Source organism: Trachurus trachurus (assembly GCF_905171665.1).
Source record: "Trachurus trachurus genome assembly, chromosome: 3".
Taxonomy (NCBI): domain Eukaryota; kingdom Metazoa; phylum Chordata; class Actinopteri; order Carangiformes; family Carangidae; genus Trachurus; species Trachurus trachurus.
This window is the reverse complement of record NC_139893.1, coordinates 6,813,773-6,830,256: the sequence shown is the minus strand read 5'-3', so window position 1 is coordinate 6,830,256 and position 16,484 is coordinate 6,813,773.

Here is a 16,484-nt window from a genome sequence, read left to right as displayed (position 1 = left end):
TAATGAGAGGAGGACAGAGCGATGACCATCTACTGCAAAAAAAAAAAAAAAAAGTTGTGCAAATTCCTCAAGTAAAACAAAATAAATAAGAAGCTGAGTTCACTTCTTCCTGAATTTGTTTGGTTATAATGATTTTTTATGATGATGTGGATCAATACGTTTAAAATCTTTGTAATGAGTTGGGATTTTCTTTAAAATCCTGTATATTCTGTATTTAAGGAGCCGAGGCTGTAATCCGCCTCATTTTCAGGGAATCTGAACTAATGTCAAAGTGGTTTAAAAGATTACAGAGGGCTTCTGTCACAAGACTAAAGCAGCACAAATGACGGCTGAACTGCACAGACGTGTCTGCCTCGATGTCTGGAACGGCCTCGGCTTTTTATATATATATGTGTGTTTGTGTCTGTTCAAAGTGCTGGCAACATCTTTCATATTTATAATTCATTTAAACCTCGAGTATTTGTTGACACAGAAAACAGATCCAGAGATGTTTGACTTTCTGATGTAAAACACAAAAATAACTTTTTGGTTCTACTGAGACAAAGTTCAGAAACACAAATCAAATATGTTTAGCACTGATTTTTATTTTATTTTATGTCCAGCTGCCAACATAAATGTACAGGGAAGATTCAAGGCATGACACAAATACAGTACAACTAACCCACAAAAGGCAACGCAAAGAAAACACAGTGAATCTAACCACAAAATAATGTAAAATGTAAAATCTTTACACTGGTTGAACCATGTTTTGTTCGTTATTCAGCATCTTTTCCATCTTTATCTGTAATTAGGTGCAGTTACAAATCAAAAAAGTCAAACACACTATGCATGAGTATGACCTTTAGCACAAATCTATATGTTGCAATGAAAACTATATGACTGATGTTGAAACATCCGCGTTTCATAAGTCTGTTTCTATAATTCTGACAGTGCTCTTGTTGCCACATGGTTGTCAATGAGCTTTTTACTGAACCTATAGAGGAGGAGCATAAAAAAGCAAACTGTAACTATTTTGACATATGTGGTTTGAAGTTAATGCAGCACCTCCAACATTTAGACCCTATATTACATTCATCCAGATCACTGAAGTCTTCCTTTAAACACACAGTCCTGGTTAAAGTTGTTGGTATCTGTGAATTTCATGCACATTATTCAGATTATTTTAGGGCATAAATGCAACAGTCGTGTTGAAATAAATTGCTCAAGGTCAAAGAACAGTTTGCGATGCTATCAAGAGGTTCCCAGGACATGGTGCTGAGAAGAACTAATGTGTGCAAAGAAGGTGTGAACTGAAAAAACACCACCCAGGATATTTAAAGAGCTTCAGGCTGACCTGGACCAATCAGAAGCAAACTGAACTAAGTAAGGCCACCAAAGGAGCCCATTATTGAAAGAAAGGCACACAAAAAAAAAGCTTTCTGGAATAATATTCTACAAACAGACAGAGCTGGTCAGTAATTCAGTTTGTTTATAGGCAGTAAACTAAATGAAAACCCTGAAACTATAAAGCAGGTTCTCTCCTGCTGTCGGGGCTACTTTGGAGTCTCTGGTACATTGAATGTATCAGAGGAATGATGAGATCAGAAGATTGATTTTCAGAGTGATTTGTGTAAAGCTGGGTTTGAGGGGAAGGTCAACCCAATGCACACACACATACACACACACACACACATCCAGCAGTGCCGCAAAGAAAAAATGGATCTGAAATGGAAAAAGATGGACTGTTTTTTAAAGTGGCCTGCAATTTGAGGTGTGTCGAGGTTAAAAGCTTTAAAGGTGCTCTTTTTCTTTTGACAGCAGCAGCAGCAGCAGCATCTCCACTGCTCGACGGCTTCGTTGACAATAGAGTAACGCACAGTGAAGATTTAGTCCTTTACAGCCTCACTTGGTGCTTTATGATGAGGTCTCCGTCCCAGTAGAGGCATCAGTTGGCACCAGAAGTCTTCAGTGTGTGTGTTTTTTTTCCCAGAGTAAAGCTAATGCTAACATGTTAGGTGTTTAGTGATTGACAACCCCTATCACGATTAGCATTAACCTCAACCTGGGACTGGACTTGCTGTTGCATCATCACCATCATCATCATCGTCATCATCCCTCCCATGCTGCCTTACCTCAGACTGCTCAGGACGTCCTGCAGGGGGAGGCACACACTCATATTACGGGATGGCTTTGACAGATCATTTCTACATTTATAAACTGCAACAGTTTCATTCACAAGAATTCACCACATAAGCAAATGACTGGGTGTTGTAATTCATTCGTAGTAAGTTGTACTACTACGCTTACAACAGCAAAGCTTTTGGAGAATCCGATTAAACAGGAAACTACCACTCATTTAACATAGTGAGAAATAATATTAAAAAAAATATTAAACTGGGATGCCAATTCATGATTGATCAGAAATGTCATCTCTATCTATTCTCTTTACAGATATAAGCAACCCATTCATAAGAAAAAAACAAGAAAATACTACACCGACAAACATTTCTCTCACCGTCCTTAGATTTTATTCTTAACAGCTGAGATTTAAACTTTGGCCTTGTAGACATTTCTGCTCTTTTTACTTCTCTTTTCACTTCAGAAATCTAAGATATATTTCAGCGTTGACCCTCTAGAGGGTCCGTATTGAAGAGTTTAGCTGTGAAAACTCTCGAGGTGAATCAGCCCCAGTTTTTTTTTTTTTAAAGACTGAAGGAGTCCAGGTGTGGAGCTGGTACTTTCAGTAAAGTTCGTTATCCATCACTCATTACCTCTCCCCACAGGGAGAAACGTTAGGAAAGGCAAAAACAGGATGTAACCAGGTGTTGCCATAAGTCGACTCAGGTTAAGAGTTGATATTAATTTAAGTCGAGATGTTGTCAGGAAGTTAAAGACTGTGTGTGTATTTGTAGTTAGGTTGGTACTGACCTGTCACCACATCCACAGCACTTCCTCTTTCAGCAACTGGTGTTTCACTCCTTTGCTCTGAGCTTCTCTCTCTTCTTGTCGTCTCTCCGCCCTCTGCATTTGTGTGTGTCTCTCTCTCTTTCTCCTGCCCTCTCCCATTCATCAGTAAACCAACATGTGGGTTTACATTTCTTTTATATACTTGCGTGAGTCATGCAAAAAAATCCCCTGTCTAACTGAATGACTGTTAAAAAGAAAAGAATATCACGCAACAAACTTATTAAAGTAAGATGCCATTTATCTTTATGTAAATTCCGCCTACAGTATAACATGTAATGTGTTCAGAAGTCACGGTAATATCTTAATTTCTTGGATTTTTATGGGGTTATTTTACGGTTTTGCCAGAAGTAGTGACGGCAGGAAAAGGTTTAAACAAGAATGAGGGCAATTTGACACCATGAATTGAAAGTAAAATATATTTTCAAACATGTGAAAGGTTTGCCAGGAAAACATGTCCAATGAGCAACATGTGTAAAAATAAAAAATCCCCCTTCTTCTTTTCTTGTCTATTTAAAGGATTTTTAATGTGATGTTCGAAGAAATCTAAAGACAGAGATCATATTAGCCAAAAATGAGAAGAAATGGTTAGACATTGTATTAACACATTACATTAATCTAATACTTCTACATCTGATGTAAAAAAAAAAAAATTACTGCAAATGGAAACAAATCTGACTCAGTATCAAACTGTTTCCCCTCCCCACAGTTTCCACTGCTTCAATGAGAGTGGATGAATAAATAAAGAGGATTGAACCACATAGTTGGTGATTCCTCACTTTCCCTGCCTTAGAAATAAGACCAAAGCTTTTGCCCCACATACATCTACAGCACTAAATCTGTAGTATGTGCTACTATAATGTTTGGACACTTTCAACAAATAGGAAATGACACAATAGGAATAGAAAGTTCTCTGTTAACATTTGATATTTTTATATCTGTGTGTTTTGTTCACCCAAACTCTTTCTGGAGGTGTTTCATTACCACCCACATCTTGTGCTTTTTTCCATCTGTGGCAGTTCCTCCATTTCCCCTGTGTGTTGCACCATGGGAGAACACAGTCCACTGACAGATCACTCACAAAATCCAGCACAGTCTGTATCAGGTCTGGTTTGAGTCTATTTCTGAGTATAAATCTGGTTAAAACATTGTTTCTTGCAAAGAGCAGGTGGTGATGATGGGTGCTTAATTGCCAATGTTCATTAGTCATCATTATGTTCAATAAGGGAGATTGTAATATTCCCCTCTGAGTAGTGCTACTATTTCAAAGTTGACTGGATGCTACAGTGACACTTTTGTAAGTATGTTAACTTCAGAAAGTAATAGAAATAGAAAACAAAATTAAAGATACAAGCAGCAATCGACTGGCCAATGGTCATCATGCCCCTGCTCAGCAACGTCGGTCAAAGTGGCTGCAAATCGCCAGGTACAGGGCTCAAAAGTCAAAGTCAAGGTCACAAAAACCAAGATGTCATTGAGTGTGTCACATGGTAAGTGGCTATTTTAAAGGTGGCCATGAGGTGATGCTATAACTGTAACCAAATATGGACACGCAGAAGTGTCTTTGTGGCCAGTCTGAGGAGGGCACGCTGGAGTTATGGCAAGTAACATAGGTAAACTGTTCTTCTTGGATTGCAAAGGAATTAAGTTTGATGCTGAACTGGCAATATTTTCTCAAGGTTGGCGAGTTATGTTATGTTTTTTTTTTGGAAAAACTGAATGTCACCCACTACAATAAAACCTGGTCACCATTCATACAATTTGTCCAGAGCTGATCCCTCAAAACACACACTCATTCATCCCCTCCATTCCTCCCCCTCTTTCTTATTCTTTCTTCTTTACTTTATCAACCTCCGTATTCTCTGTTTTTATTTCCAATATACCCAATATTCCTGCTCAACACCACCCTCCACTCTCTGGTTTGTTCTGTCCCAGTTTGTTTGTTTGTTTGCTCTGTAATCGCCCTTCGCCCCATACAGTTTTGTACATGTCTAACTGTCTGTGTAACTGTCTTGTAATGTGTGTTTAAATGTTGATTAATAAAAATAAAAATAAAGACTGGTGAGTTAACAGCTGTTAATGTTGACGTTGGCAATGTAGCAATAGCGAAAATGTACGTGCAATTCCTTTAGGTGGGCTAACTGGGTTATGCCAGCATGTACGTAAGTCATGCTAGCAGCTCTTTAAGATTAGCCGATCTTAGCCACAGATGTGTGAGTCGGTCGGAATTACATCAAAGCAAAATGGCGTTGCACTTTCTCCTCAACTTTTACTTACGTGTCATCTAATTTGTGTTAAATTAATAAAAGTGTAGAATTACTTTGCAGTGGCATTTCCATTCCCACTGTTAATTTGTGATTTAAAAAGGTCTGTGCGCATATGTAGTAGGGACGAAAAAACACACTTTCTTTCTCTCCCTTATGTAGCTGATGTATTTCCCCAGCCGTACTTTTTGATGCTCGAAAGACATCCAAACAAACATCACCTTACTGTGGCCGGCCTTGTTTTCCGAGGCTGTGCAATGAAACGCATTTACCTTGGAAGTCGGAATTTCCGACCTGGATCTTTCCGAGTTCCGAGTGCAATCGAACGCAGCATAAATAAAGTCAGTAGTGAGATAACATCACAATTACTCTGGAGCTTTTTAATTAAGGTAAAAATGTAGCATAGCCATGGGAAAAAATCCTGCTTAGTTCTTCTTTAAATTAGCAAAGAATATCTAAGGCTGTTGGGAATGTCATTATATTTTGCTGATATTTGGACTTGAACCAAAGTATTGGGTAAATTAAATAAATAAGTTGACATTATGAGAATGTAAGGCATCACCATGTAAATACATCCTCAGGGGAGAATGAGTGTGTGAGCTCCAATCTGATGGCGGTTCACTCAACAGTTGTTGCAAAATTTCCCTCTAAATCACAAATATCGGCCTCACCTCAGGTCATATGAGTTCATCTTCTGAGGACAATACATGACTGTTCAAGAATTTGTGCCTGTTGATTCCAAGAAATTTTGCAATATATACAGAAGTGTCATGGCAACCTGTCTATGATACAGCATGTCAATAAAAATCACAAATGACAACCTCATGGTGGCATTTCTTTTATTTTCCTCCTACAAAAAAACAAGCCGTTTGTGCAGCAGGTTAATGTGACGCATAGTTACGTTTTGTTGTTAGACGACATCTAGTGGCCGTAGTTGTTATTACAGCAGCAGAGTCTGTGGTAATGTAGAATAAAAAGCGCCACATTAGGAGATAATTGGGTCGGATTGATTGATAAAACTGGGTCAATACAACATAGGGCAGAGTGGTATTTGATTCCCGTACGAAAGTCACGGTAAAGCCTTCAACAAAGGTGACTGCGTCATTATCACAGTAGCCAGGGTGCGATTTGCCGGGGGGGATGGTGGGGATTTTCCCCCCCTCTGTTTTCGATGTCCCCCCCTCTGGTCATTTATTATTATCCCCGGTGGGGATACGTGTTGTCCCCCCCTCTGGTCAGTAATATCCTACTTTAGATCAAGTCTACATCATTTGAACCGTGAGCCTTCTCATCCCCCCTACAGTAGCGCACAGCGTCTCCCAGACCGTCATGTGTAGCCCAGGCTACTGTAAATTCTCTAAAAAAAAAAAGAAGAAAAAAAAGGCGAGAGATGCCGGTTGCACTGGGTCGGGTCTGTCTCCAGGTTTGAGCAAATAAAAGCCGGTCTCAAGCCGGGTCTGTTCTATATGCTTAATGTTTGGGTGCAACAAAATCAACATCTAATCTGTCCCTTCGAAATAAAGTTTGTGACGTGTCTGTTTGGAGCAGCTGCGGACAGATGTGCAGCTGCAGTGACAGTTTCCTCATCACTAAACCTGAGCCACCATCCGATCCTTCCTCGGGACAAAGTCTCTTGGACATATATTAGCTATATTCTGTGTTTTTCCTCTCTTTAACCGTCTCATTTCAGTTTTTGTCGGGTGGCAATCATCTGGTGCACCCGCTGTTTCTCTCTCGCGCTCGCTCACTCACTCACTCTCGATGCGCATATAAATGTTATAAAACTAAATAAAAAGGAAATTGAGAATTGCGCAAATTGAAATGACCTATAGTGTAGTCTATTCAATGACCACAGCTGATCACCATGCTTGTCGTGCCACACCTGTCACGTCTCTATAAACACAGCTACAGGCTTTCTTTTATTTATTTATTTTTGCCGCGGTCCGACCGCATCTGGTCCAGGGTCAACACTGGTCGGACCTGGTCGGGTCTTTGCTCATTTATTTGCTCAAACTTGGAGCCAGACCCGGTCCACTAGGAGACCAGGTTGAGAACGGTAGTTGTCAGGTGCGGAGGTACAGTGCGTCGAGGGGGAGGGGGGGGGGGGGGGGGGGGTTGGGGGACTAAAGTGACCACAACAAAAGATCGTCAAGCGCTGACGGATTAGATTATTCGATCTTTTCCTAAACTGAACAAACTAGTTTTGGCGCCCAAAACCCTAATCAAGCGATGACGATTATTTCAGTAATCATGGCGTCAATCGGTATGCCACACTTGCGGGCGACATGTTTATATTATGGTAACCGTGGCAACCAACGTCCGGTAGTACATGTGTCACTACCTCAGGAGCCACTGCTATGGTTCATATCACGTTGTTAGAAGAAAAAAAAAAAACGAGAGAGATGGTTGTTTAAGTTAAGGACGACTTGTTGTATTTACACCTTCACTTATACGACTATTAACCATTCATTTCTTGTCAGGCCACCTGCACAGTCACTGAACACTATGAGTGAGCAGAGTTGTGAGATGAATTGGTTTTCAGTTATGGGAGTGTCAGTGGGGATTTTGAGAGACCCCTTTTCCACTAAATGACTGTGATCCTGCTTCTTCTCCTCATTACGTATCTCAGACGTTGCCTGCGAGTTGGCCTAGAATCTCATTGCCTGCAGTGTTTGCTTGTGGTAACTCCGTAACCAAGTCATACATGGCGTTTCTGAGAAGACGAGGTGCCTCCCCGTCTATTCTCACAATACCCAACCCTCTTTGCTGTGGCATCGGCGTAAAACTCACTAGCTAGCTTCACAATTTGGCTTCACTCAAACTCTTTTCCTACATGTCACTCGTTGGAGAGAAAGACTCGTCCTGTGTATCACATCCCTGCGAGTGTTGAAGAGAGAACACTAAAGCAAAAGTACAGCCAGATGATGTAATAATTTGAAGGGAAAAGGTTGAAAGTACATGAAGAGGTGGGGGAAGAAGCAGAACCGAGGCAGGGACCCCCCCTCATTCACTTACTGGAAATTCACAGTGTAATATACCAACACGATCCCCTACAGTATACGTCTGGCAGCTTTCTGGCTCTCTGTCTTCTTATAGATCACAAACGTTGTGAGGAAGTTGCTTCATAAGTTTCCCTTTTCATTTAAAACCTCATATCGTGAAGATTTATGTCTGTCTGTCTGTCTGGGTCTTCAAAGAGGAACTGACATCATGTTTAGGTGTTAGGGGGAAAGCAGATCCTAATCTTCTTTAGAACTTCGAGTGAAGGGACGGGATGTAAAACTTCACCGGCGGCTACTGAGAAAATCAGAGAGGGTGAAAGTGTCCTCATTGTTCACGGTGTATTTATTTGTGTTTAGTCAAAAGGAGGACAAAAATGTACTTTCTTTTTCTCTATATACTGTATCTTGAGCGCAGGAGAGCGTCGTTTCATTGTTTCCACGTGGGCACCTCGAGGGCCTGACGCTGACTCTGACTGTCTTCCTGTCATATGTGGGATATGCATGCGAGACGCGACAGACGTACAGCTGATATGATCTGATAACATTTCCAGCTCTCTATGCCGTCACTGTGTTTCAGTCTGTGTGTCCGCCATGAAGGAAAATTTCCGACAGACAAGACACATGACAGTTTTTTTGTTTGTTTTTGTTTTGTTTTGTGTTTTAGTTGCGTTCTTTAGAACACATGTTTTTTTTTCCCCTAAATTTACCAGCTTCAGTTTCACAACAAAAGCAGCATTTGTTTTATCCCACAACAATATTGAATAACGACTAGATAAACACTACGAGCAACAAAGCACAGAGCACAGAGCTCTCTTTCATTTCCCTTCATCTAAAATTAGCACATTTAAAGGAAGTGTGGGTGGGCTTCAGAAGTGGAAAGAACAACACCATAAACCAGAAAATTCTTTCTAAAATTTCTGGTTATTGAAAATATTTAGCCACAAAAACTGGTTCCATGAAAACCGGCGTTAGATTTAGTCTTAATTCACTTAGATATTGATATAGCACAACAAAATATCACTCGTTTCGTTAATTACTCTATGAAGTTGAGGTTTCGATGGCTTGAGATTGATTATAGTTCATACATAAGAGGGTTGTATTGTAAAATTGTTTCATTGTCTTTTCACCATGTGATGTTAAACGCAGAAAACCAACTTCCCCTAAGTGTGTCTTGCTCAATCCCAAAATCTAAAATTATTAGTCTTGAAAGTGTTTTATATTGTAAATATTTTCTTTGTTTCTGTGTCTCTCATGGATTTTCCCTCAAGTAAGAGCAAAGGATGCTGGGAAATGGTAAATGGCCAAAAAATTTCTTGAAGGAAATGATGCATATAGGAGGGGATAAACAGAGGGAATCCGCTTGATTCAATGTAAGACTCTTTATTCATGTCCTGATTTATACCTGTAGAAGGTGTCAGTGCTCCGACAGACTTGATTCATGGGTTTTGGAAAAGCCCTTACCTATTTACTGGGAAAGTAGTTTGAACATCTATTAACATTATACAAGTCAAGCAGAAATGTAAGAACAAGCATCTGGGCAGGGTTTTTCTTTGAAGAACATTGAATTAAAGAATATCATAGCAATTTTAATCAAACTGGAAAATTACCTGTCCTGCCCCTGCACAGCCCCTCTGGTTTTACGAGCTGATAAAGTTTACTTGACTGAACAAGTTGGATTCCATTTGAGATCCAATGATGCAACCGCTTTGGTGATTTTAAGAGTCATTCGTACTGTGTGTCAGGGGATCCATCTATTTGGTTATTTGGTATATCAATTGTAACATTACTGTGTCCAAATAATGGGCAAGGGGCTTGAAAGGACAAATAAAGATAAATAAATTATCACAGTGCTCATAAAAAAAGAAGAACGAATGAAAAACATAACTTGAAATATATAAAATACAGTTGCAATAGTCTAAACTTGAATGCTGTTGCTGGTTTTATAAGTTCAAATTGTCTCGCGTCACACTTTGAAATTTTTTCCAAGTTCACCACATTGCCACAGAACATGATGAACATGAAACTCAAAATCCAAACCAGTACATTTACATATTTATATTACAAACCCAACAAGCTTTGGAATAATGATGAGGTTTTGGTTCTTTGATTCCATGTAAATTAGTAGCAGTGACAACATTTTAACTGTTTCTGTTCATGTTTCAGGCTCAATTTGATAAATGTCTCTGTGTTTGACAGTGATTAGTCCAAAACAAATAAAACCAGTTTATTACTTTGTTAGTTATTTTTCCATGTAGTTTGTTAGTCCATATAGCCACCAACCATCTCAGCATTTTTATCATTTAAACCAAATATGTACGGCATCAGTGACCTTCACTCTTAAAAGCAAAAATATAGTTAAAAATACTGACAGCTTTTTTTGTTGTTGTGGAATGAAAATAGACAGTTGGAATTTATTTGTCACTGCTATGAAATAGTCTGATACTTCCAATCAGGGTTAAATATTTAGTCATTTTCAAATGAACTTATTAATAGTCAGAACTGTGGATCAAAGCGACTACCAATGACAAAACTAACATAAATTAACAATGAAATTGCTGTTATGATTTTATAGAACTTAATAAATGAACAAAGACGAGCTGATTAGTCATAAAAATGAAAACTGCAGTGTTTCATATCTGAATAAATTTGAATTCATACAGTTTGGATTCACATCAAAGAGAGTGATTAACAACTCAAACTGCCTAAAATTTTGCACGCCACAGACATGTGAAAGTTATATTTCAATACTAATCAAATGTCATCAATGTGTCAGAGGCGACAATGAACTCGCCCCTTTGAATCACTGAAGCAAACTGTCTCATTTATTCCAGGTGCATGACTTTGTTACATGAAGTCATGTCTCAGGTCCAGTCAAACAATTACTGATTTGATTTCCTGTTTACAAAATAAGCAGCACTGCCATCTACTGGTAAAGATCAGCTATTGTAGTTGTTATACCAATGTCATCAATATAAAAACCTGATGAGGGGCGTCTCTTTAAAGTCATCAAAGCAAAAGAGCTTTCTATCATAAACAAGGATGAGAGTGGTGATTTAAAAGTTTTCTTGTTGTCAACAAACTCAACAACACAAATGCTGAAAAAACAAGTTGTGTGTGGAGCTAAACCCAGATTACTTGTTCCTCTTCTTACCACAGAACCCCCTTGTCTGGAAACACTTCAGTGAACCAGGCTGTTGCAATGGCTGACATGTTTCTTCACCAACATGAACATGAGCAATACAGGTTATTTTTAGTGAGGAGCACGCTCACCGTCCTCCTGCAAAAAGTACTTGTTGTTGCACACCAAATCTGTGTCTTGAAATGTATTTATTCCTTTATGAGTAATAAGTGTTTTAAAAGCAACAATGATCCACCGTTTTAGGGAGTGTATATTGGAGGGGTATTAATGTTTGGCTTAAGAGCAACAGACCGGCTTAGGAAAAAGTATTGCAAGACAAAGGTTCAGTGATTTAATGAATGGCCAAACCTACTTCCTCCAAACAAACACTTCCAGTGCCACACATACAACCTGCAGAGGGTCTTCATAAACAGGATGCACACAAGCTATGTATATCCCTCCCAGTGCTTACGCTAAGGAGGCCCTGAATCAACTGCATGATGCACGACCAAGTGATTTTTCATTGTCCACAAACCTTGCAAACAGAGGACAATAACACACGGTATTAGAAATACAGCAGCTCAAAGGGGGAGGGGGGGGGGGGGGGGGGGGGGATACAAGGCATCTCCATCTCCATCACTGCAAATTTAAGTGTGGGCAAAAGTGAGCACCTGAGCCCTACAGGACTTTACTGGAAACTACAGGCCTGAAACATCAAAACTACCACATCTTAAACAGTGACTGCGATGGAAAACATCAAAAAGTGCACAGATGATGTAAGAGAAACCAGAAAAATCACTGTACACTCGAACCACAAACCATGGTTGACTGGGGATGCAGCAGGTGATGGAGCAGCTCTGAGAACGAAAACAAACAATCTGCCTGTAGACCGCCTCCCCGTCCTGTCTCAGATCAACCCCACAAGGTTTCACCTGTACAACATATGTTGGAAACTAAGTGCTTTGTGCAGAGCAGCTGAAAGACGCTCCTCTAGACATCTTCAGCACCTGAACAGACTGCTGTCCCATCTGCCACCAGCATAACAGTTCTAAAAAAGTCACCTGCACCACACGTAATACTAAATTCTGCATTGAAATAAAATATCCATCTTTTTCTACAAGAGGTTTCTGTTTCTTAAATTTTGTTCACAACTGTATTAATCAGTCAGTGAGCACTTCTTTGCCAAGATTAGAAGATCCATCCACCACCCGACAGGTTACACAACACGATTACCGCGCCTCAGGCTTGTCACAATAAAAGGCCACTTTAAGATGGGAAGTTTTTATTTTACACTGAACTCCAGATCTCACATGACTTTGGCAACAGACGTGCAAAATGAGTCAGTACCATCATTTACCTCATACAGTGCGACACCCTTACAGTCCACCAGGTTGTTTATTTAGGTTTTTAGGTTTGGTATTTAGGTATTTGGGTATATTTTGGTTGTGGCCGAGGCATAACAAACAAGCTACACTGGAACACATTTGCATGAAAGAAACATGAAGCAGATGAACCAACGAATGGCCTTGAGATCTCATTGCAGCATCTCTGTGTATTCAAATTGCAATCAATAAAATGCAGCAGTGTGTGTTGCCTACAGCCCCACCACCAACATGGGCAACCCACACCGTGAAACCAAATGCTTAGACAGGAGAATACAGAATAAAAACATATGAAAGCTTGGAATTCTTTCCCACTGCCAATGACTGGACCTTTTTTTTTTTATGACAGTCGTGGTTAGAGACAGCAAGTGAAGCTAGATGTTAATTGTCAATACAACAATAACTTCACTCAGTTGCGCCAATCAGAGAGAGACCAGAGAGAGAAGGGAGACAGTGACGACAGCAAGGCTTAGACTCCAAAATAAGGAAAGCTGATGCTGATTACCGAACTTTTAAAGATGAATGGCGCTGACTCCAAACCAAGATTCAAATTACTAGCAGGGCACATGGCCATTTCTTCCACTAAGGCGGTTTTTACACATACTGATGGGAACCCATGGGTGCGACTCGTGTGTTCACACACTTACCCAAAAGCACTGCACTCAGGCCCAAATTTCAACTTGGCTGATCTAAACACAGCCTGCGTGGAAACCCCCAAATGTATTTAAAGAGAAAATGGGCTTGTTCAAGGCTCTTTTTGCACTTTTTCTAAAAGAGGCACTTTCTTGTTAATTCTATTCTGAGGTTTCTGTCTTGTTCTCTTTAACTTGAAATGCAGGACTTAAATTCATTCACCTGGGGCTACTTTTATTTATAGTAAAATAGCTAGTTGTTTACTACACAAGTGGCATATACAATACTAACGTTTCCTGCGTTGAAAACTGACAATAAAAATGAAAATGTACATTGCTGATATAATGGACATAGTGGTAGGTAGGCACCTTTTACTTAAATTTAGTAACTGGACCTCACTGAATTTGAATTGAATACCCCTGGCCTAGAAGATGCTGTTATCAGAATAAAAATACCTCATGGATGTTTCTGCTTTCGGATTGGTGACTTTATTATTATATTATATATAACCACTGTACACTGGAATGTTTTATGTATGTTTTTTTTTATTTTATTTAGGATGGTGATTCATATGTATTGCAAAGATTTAAGGTATTTTTTGTTGATTTGTCTAGTCTTAATCATGGCATGATAGTAAATGTATGTACTGGTGCTTTAGAGCACAGCTAATGGGGATCCCCACAAATACACCCATATAAACAGATGACTAATTTGCCCATTCAAGTCGATCATAGATCTTGGGTTTGCATGTGTACCTGTGCTTTGAGGTTGTGAGGTTCATTTGATTAATTTCATTACCTCCACATTCTCCAAAACAGTGATACCCAAACTGGGGTACTCGTACCCCCCAGGGGTACGCAAAGTCATGTAGGGGGTATGAGAAAAAAATTAAAAACAAAGAACTTAACCTCAGATTACAGGGTGAAGTGTTATGTAAAATATTAACAGGAGGTGGCTATCGTCTCTGGTCCACTTTATTGACGAACGGTTAACATATCACTGGACCGACTAACTGGATTTCGCTTAACGTTGCCAGAGGTCACATTGCCATTTCTTTCACTAAGGCTGTTTTTACACAGTTTTTGTTCCTACGTCCTGCACTACAGAAAATAGTACCAACACACAGGCCTTATTCAATATGTGAGATAAAGTTGAGGCCATGATAAAGACATTGAACACCTAAACTGCATGGACGTTTTGTGTGCAAACAACCTCTTTTAGACAACACAGTGCGAAACGTGACACAACCAGGCACCACGCAACATCTGAACAGGTGGACTACAGTACACCGATCGGGAATAACATTATAACCAACTGTCTAATTGTGTTGGTCTCTTTTGCTTCCAAATACACAACAAACTGTGATGCACTGTGTGTTTTGACACGTTTCTATCAGAACCAGCATGAACTTCTTCACCACTTTGAGCAACAGTAGTTGTCTGTCTGTTGGCTCGGACCACACGGGCCACGCAGCCCCAAACCTGAAAACAACATCATCTTCTTTGTTATTGTTATGTGCCATAGAACAACATGCACTAGAAGAAAACCTGTTACTGTGTGACCCGGCCCCGGTGGACAGACTGTCTTAGCCAAGAGGAAATGCTCACCAACACTGATTTAAAACACGGTTTGTGAAAAAAAAAGTGGTTTGGAGTGTGTCCGGCTAAACTGGAACTTGCAGAAGAAACCACAGCTGTGTGCCCATCTTAATGCCGTGATGTCAAAACAGCTCAAGTGCGGTTGAAGCCAGTGTCTGCACTGACCAGTGCAAGCGCATTAGACAACCTCAGCGACATGTAACGCGCTGGAAGTGGCAACTCCACACCTCAGACAGATACGTGGAGAAATGACAACAATTACCCAGAAACTATAGTTTGTTTATGCGCACAGTGATTGACAGTGTTCAAATTATGGAAGAAGAAATATGTTGAAAAAAAAAAAGAGGAAGCTGAGGAAAGCCATGTGTTTTACTTCACTTCAGAGGGTTCGAGCACCAGAACTTCACCACCCACAGGTTCATCTTGTACATTTTGACACACGGGCGGCTATGGCTATTCTTCAATGCATTACTTGTGTATTAAAATCATTTAAACAGAGATTTAAAACGTGCTATGTCACTGCCCACACACGTCTTTATCAACATGTGTAAGATTACCAGATAAATACTGATTAGATTACCACATCCTGTGAAAACATATTTCCAGTTTACACTGGAAAGAGACAAGCGCGTCCTGAATCTTGCCGGTATATTCACACCCACCCGTCCTTCATGAGGAGACGCCTGTATCGCTGTGGGTGCAGGGGTCAGATTTGAACTAATGGCGACAATTAAATAAAAATAAAACAAAATGTTGGCATCGCTCTCTGCTTATTTCCTGTCACATGTCACTTTATCTACAATCTAATTGGGGCAAAAATATAACCAATTCATAAACTTTTAAAGGTCCAGTGTGTAATATGGGGGTAAAACCTGTGATATCCAGCGTTCAGATTCTAGTTTGCAGCACTCACTTGCTGGCACTCACCCCTCCCTCCCGTCGGTAAAGTGACGGTAAAAAAACTTGTTTACCACAACTGGGATGACTGGGAGTATTTCAGGAGCATGGAGCGATGAGGTGAAGATCTAAACCATTTTACGATATGTCTACCGTTTCCTCTTTCTTCATCATTGTTTATTCATGAACGCAAAACTTGCGAACCGTACCCTCTGGCTGGCTGGATTTTCCGCTCGGGCTGCCGTACAAACATGGCGGCACAAGATGGCGACACTCTCTAAAGCAAGACCCTTGCTAAATGTATATAAGAATAATTATAAGGCTACGAAAACCAAACACATTTTATTTTATAGTGATTATACACTTATACAAATATAGCCTATTCATGGGTGGTATATTCAGATTTTGCCAATAAACCTTACCAATTATTACACACTGAACCTTTAAGGCTTCGAGGAAAAAGTATGAGGAACCAGTTAGAGGAGGATCAAAGAGGAGGTCGGTGATGTAGCTCCACGGGGAACTGGGCTTTCTCCCTTCCTCTGCACCTTGTACACCACTGACTTTCAGTACAACTGTCATGAGTCATGTCACCTGCAGAAGTTTTCTGATGACTCCAGGAGTTCATGGCCACTGGTAGACAACTT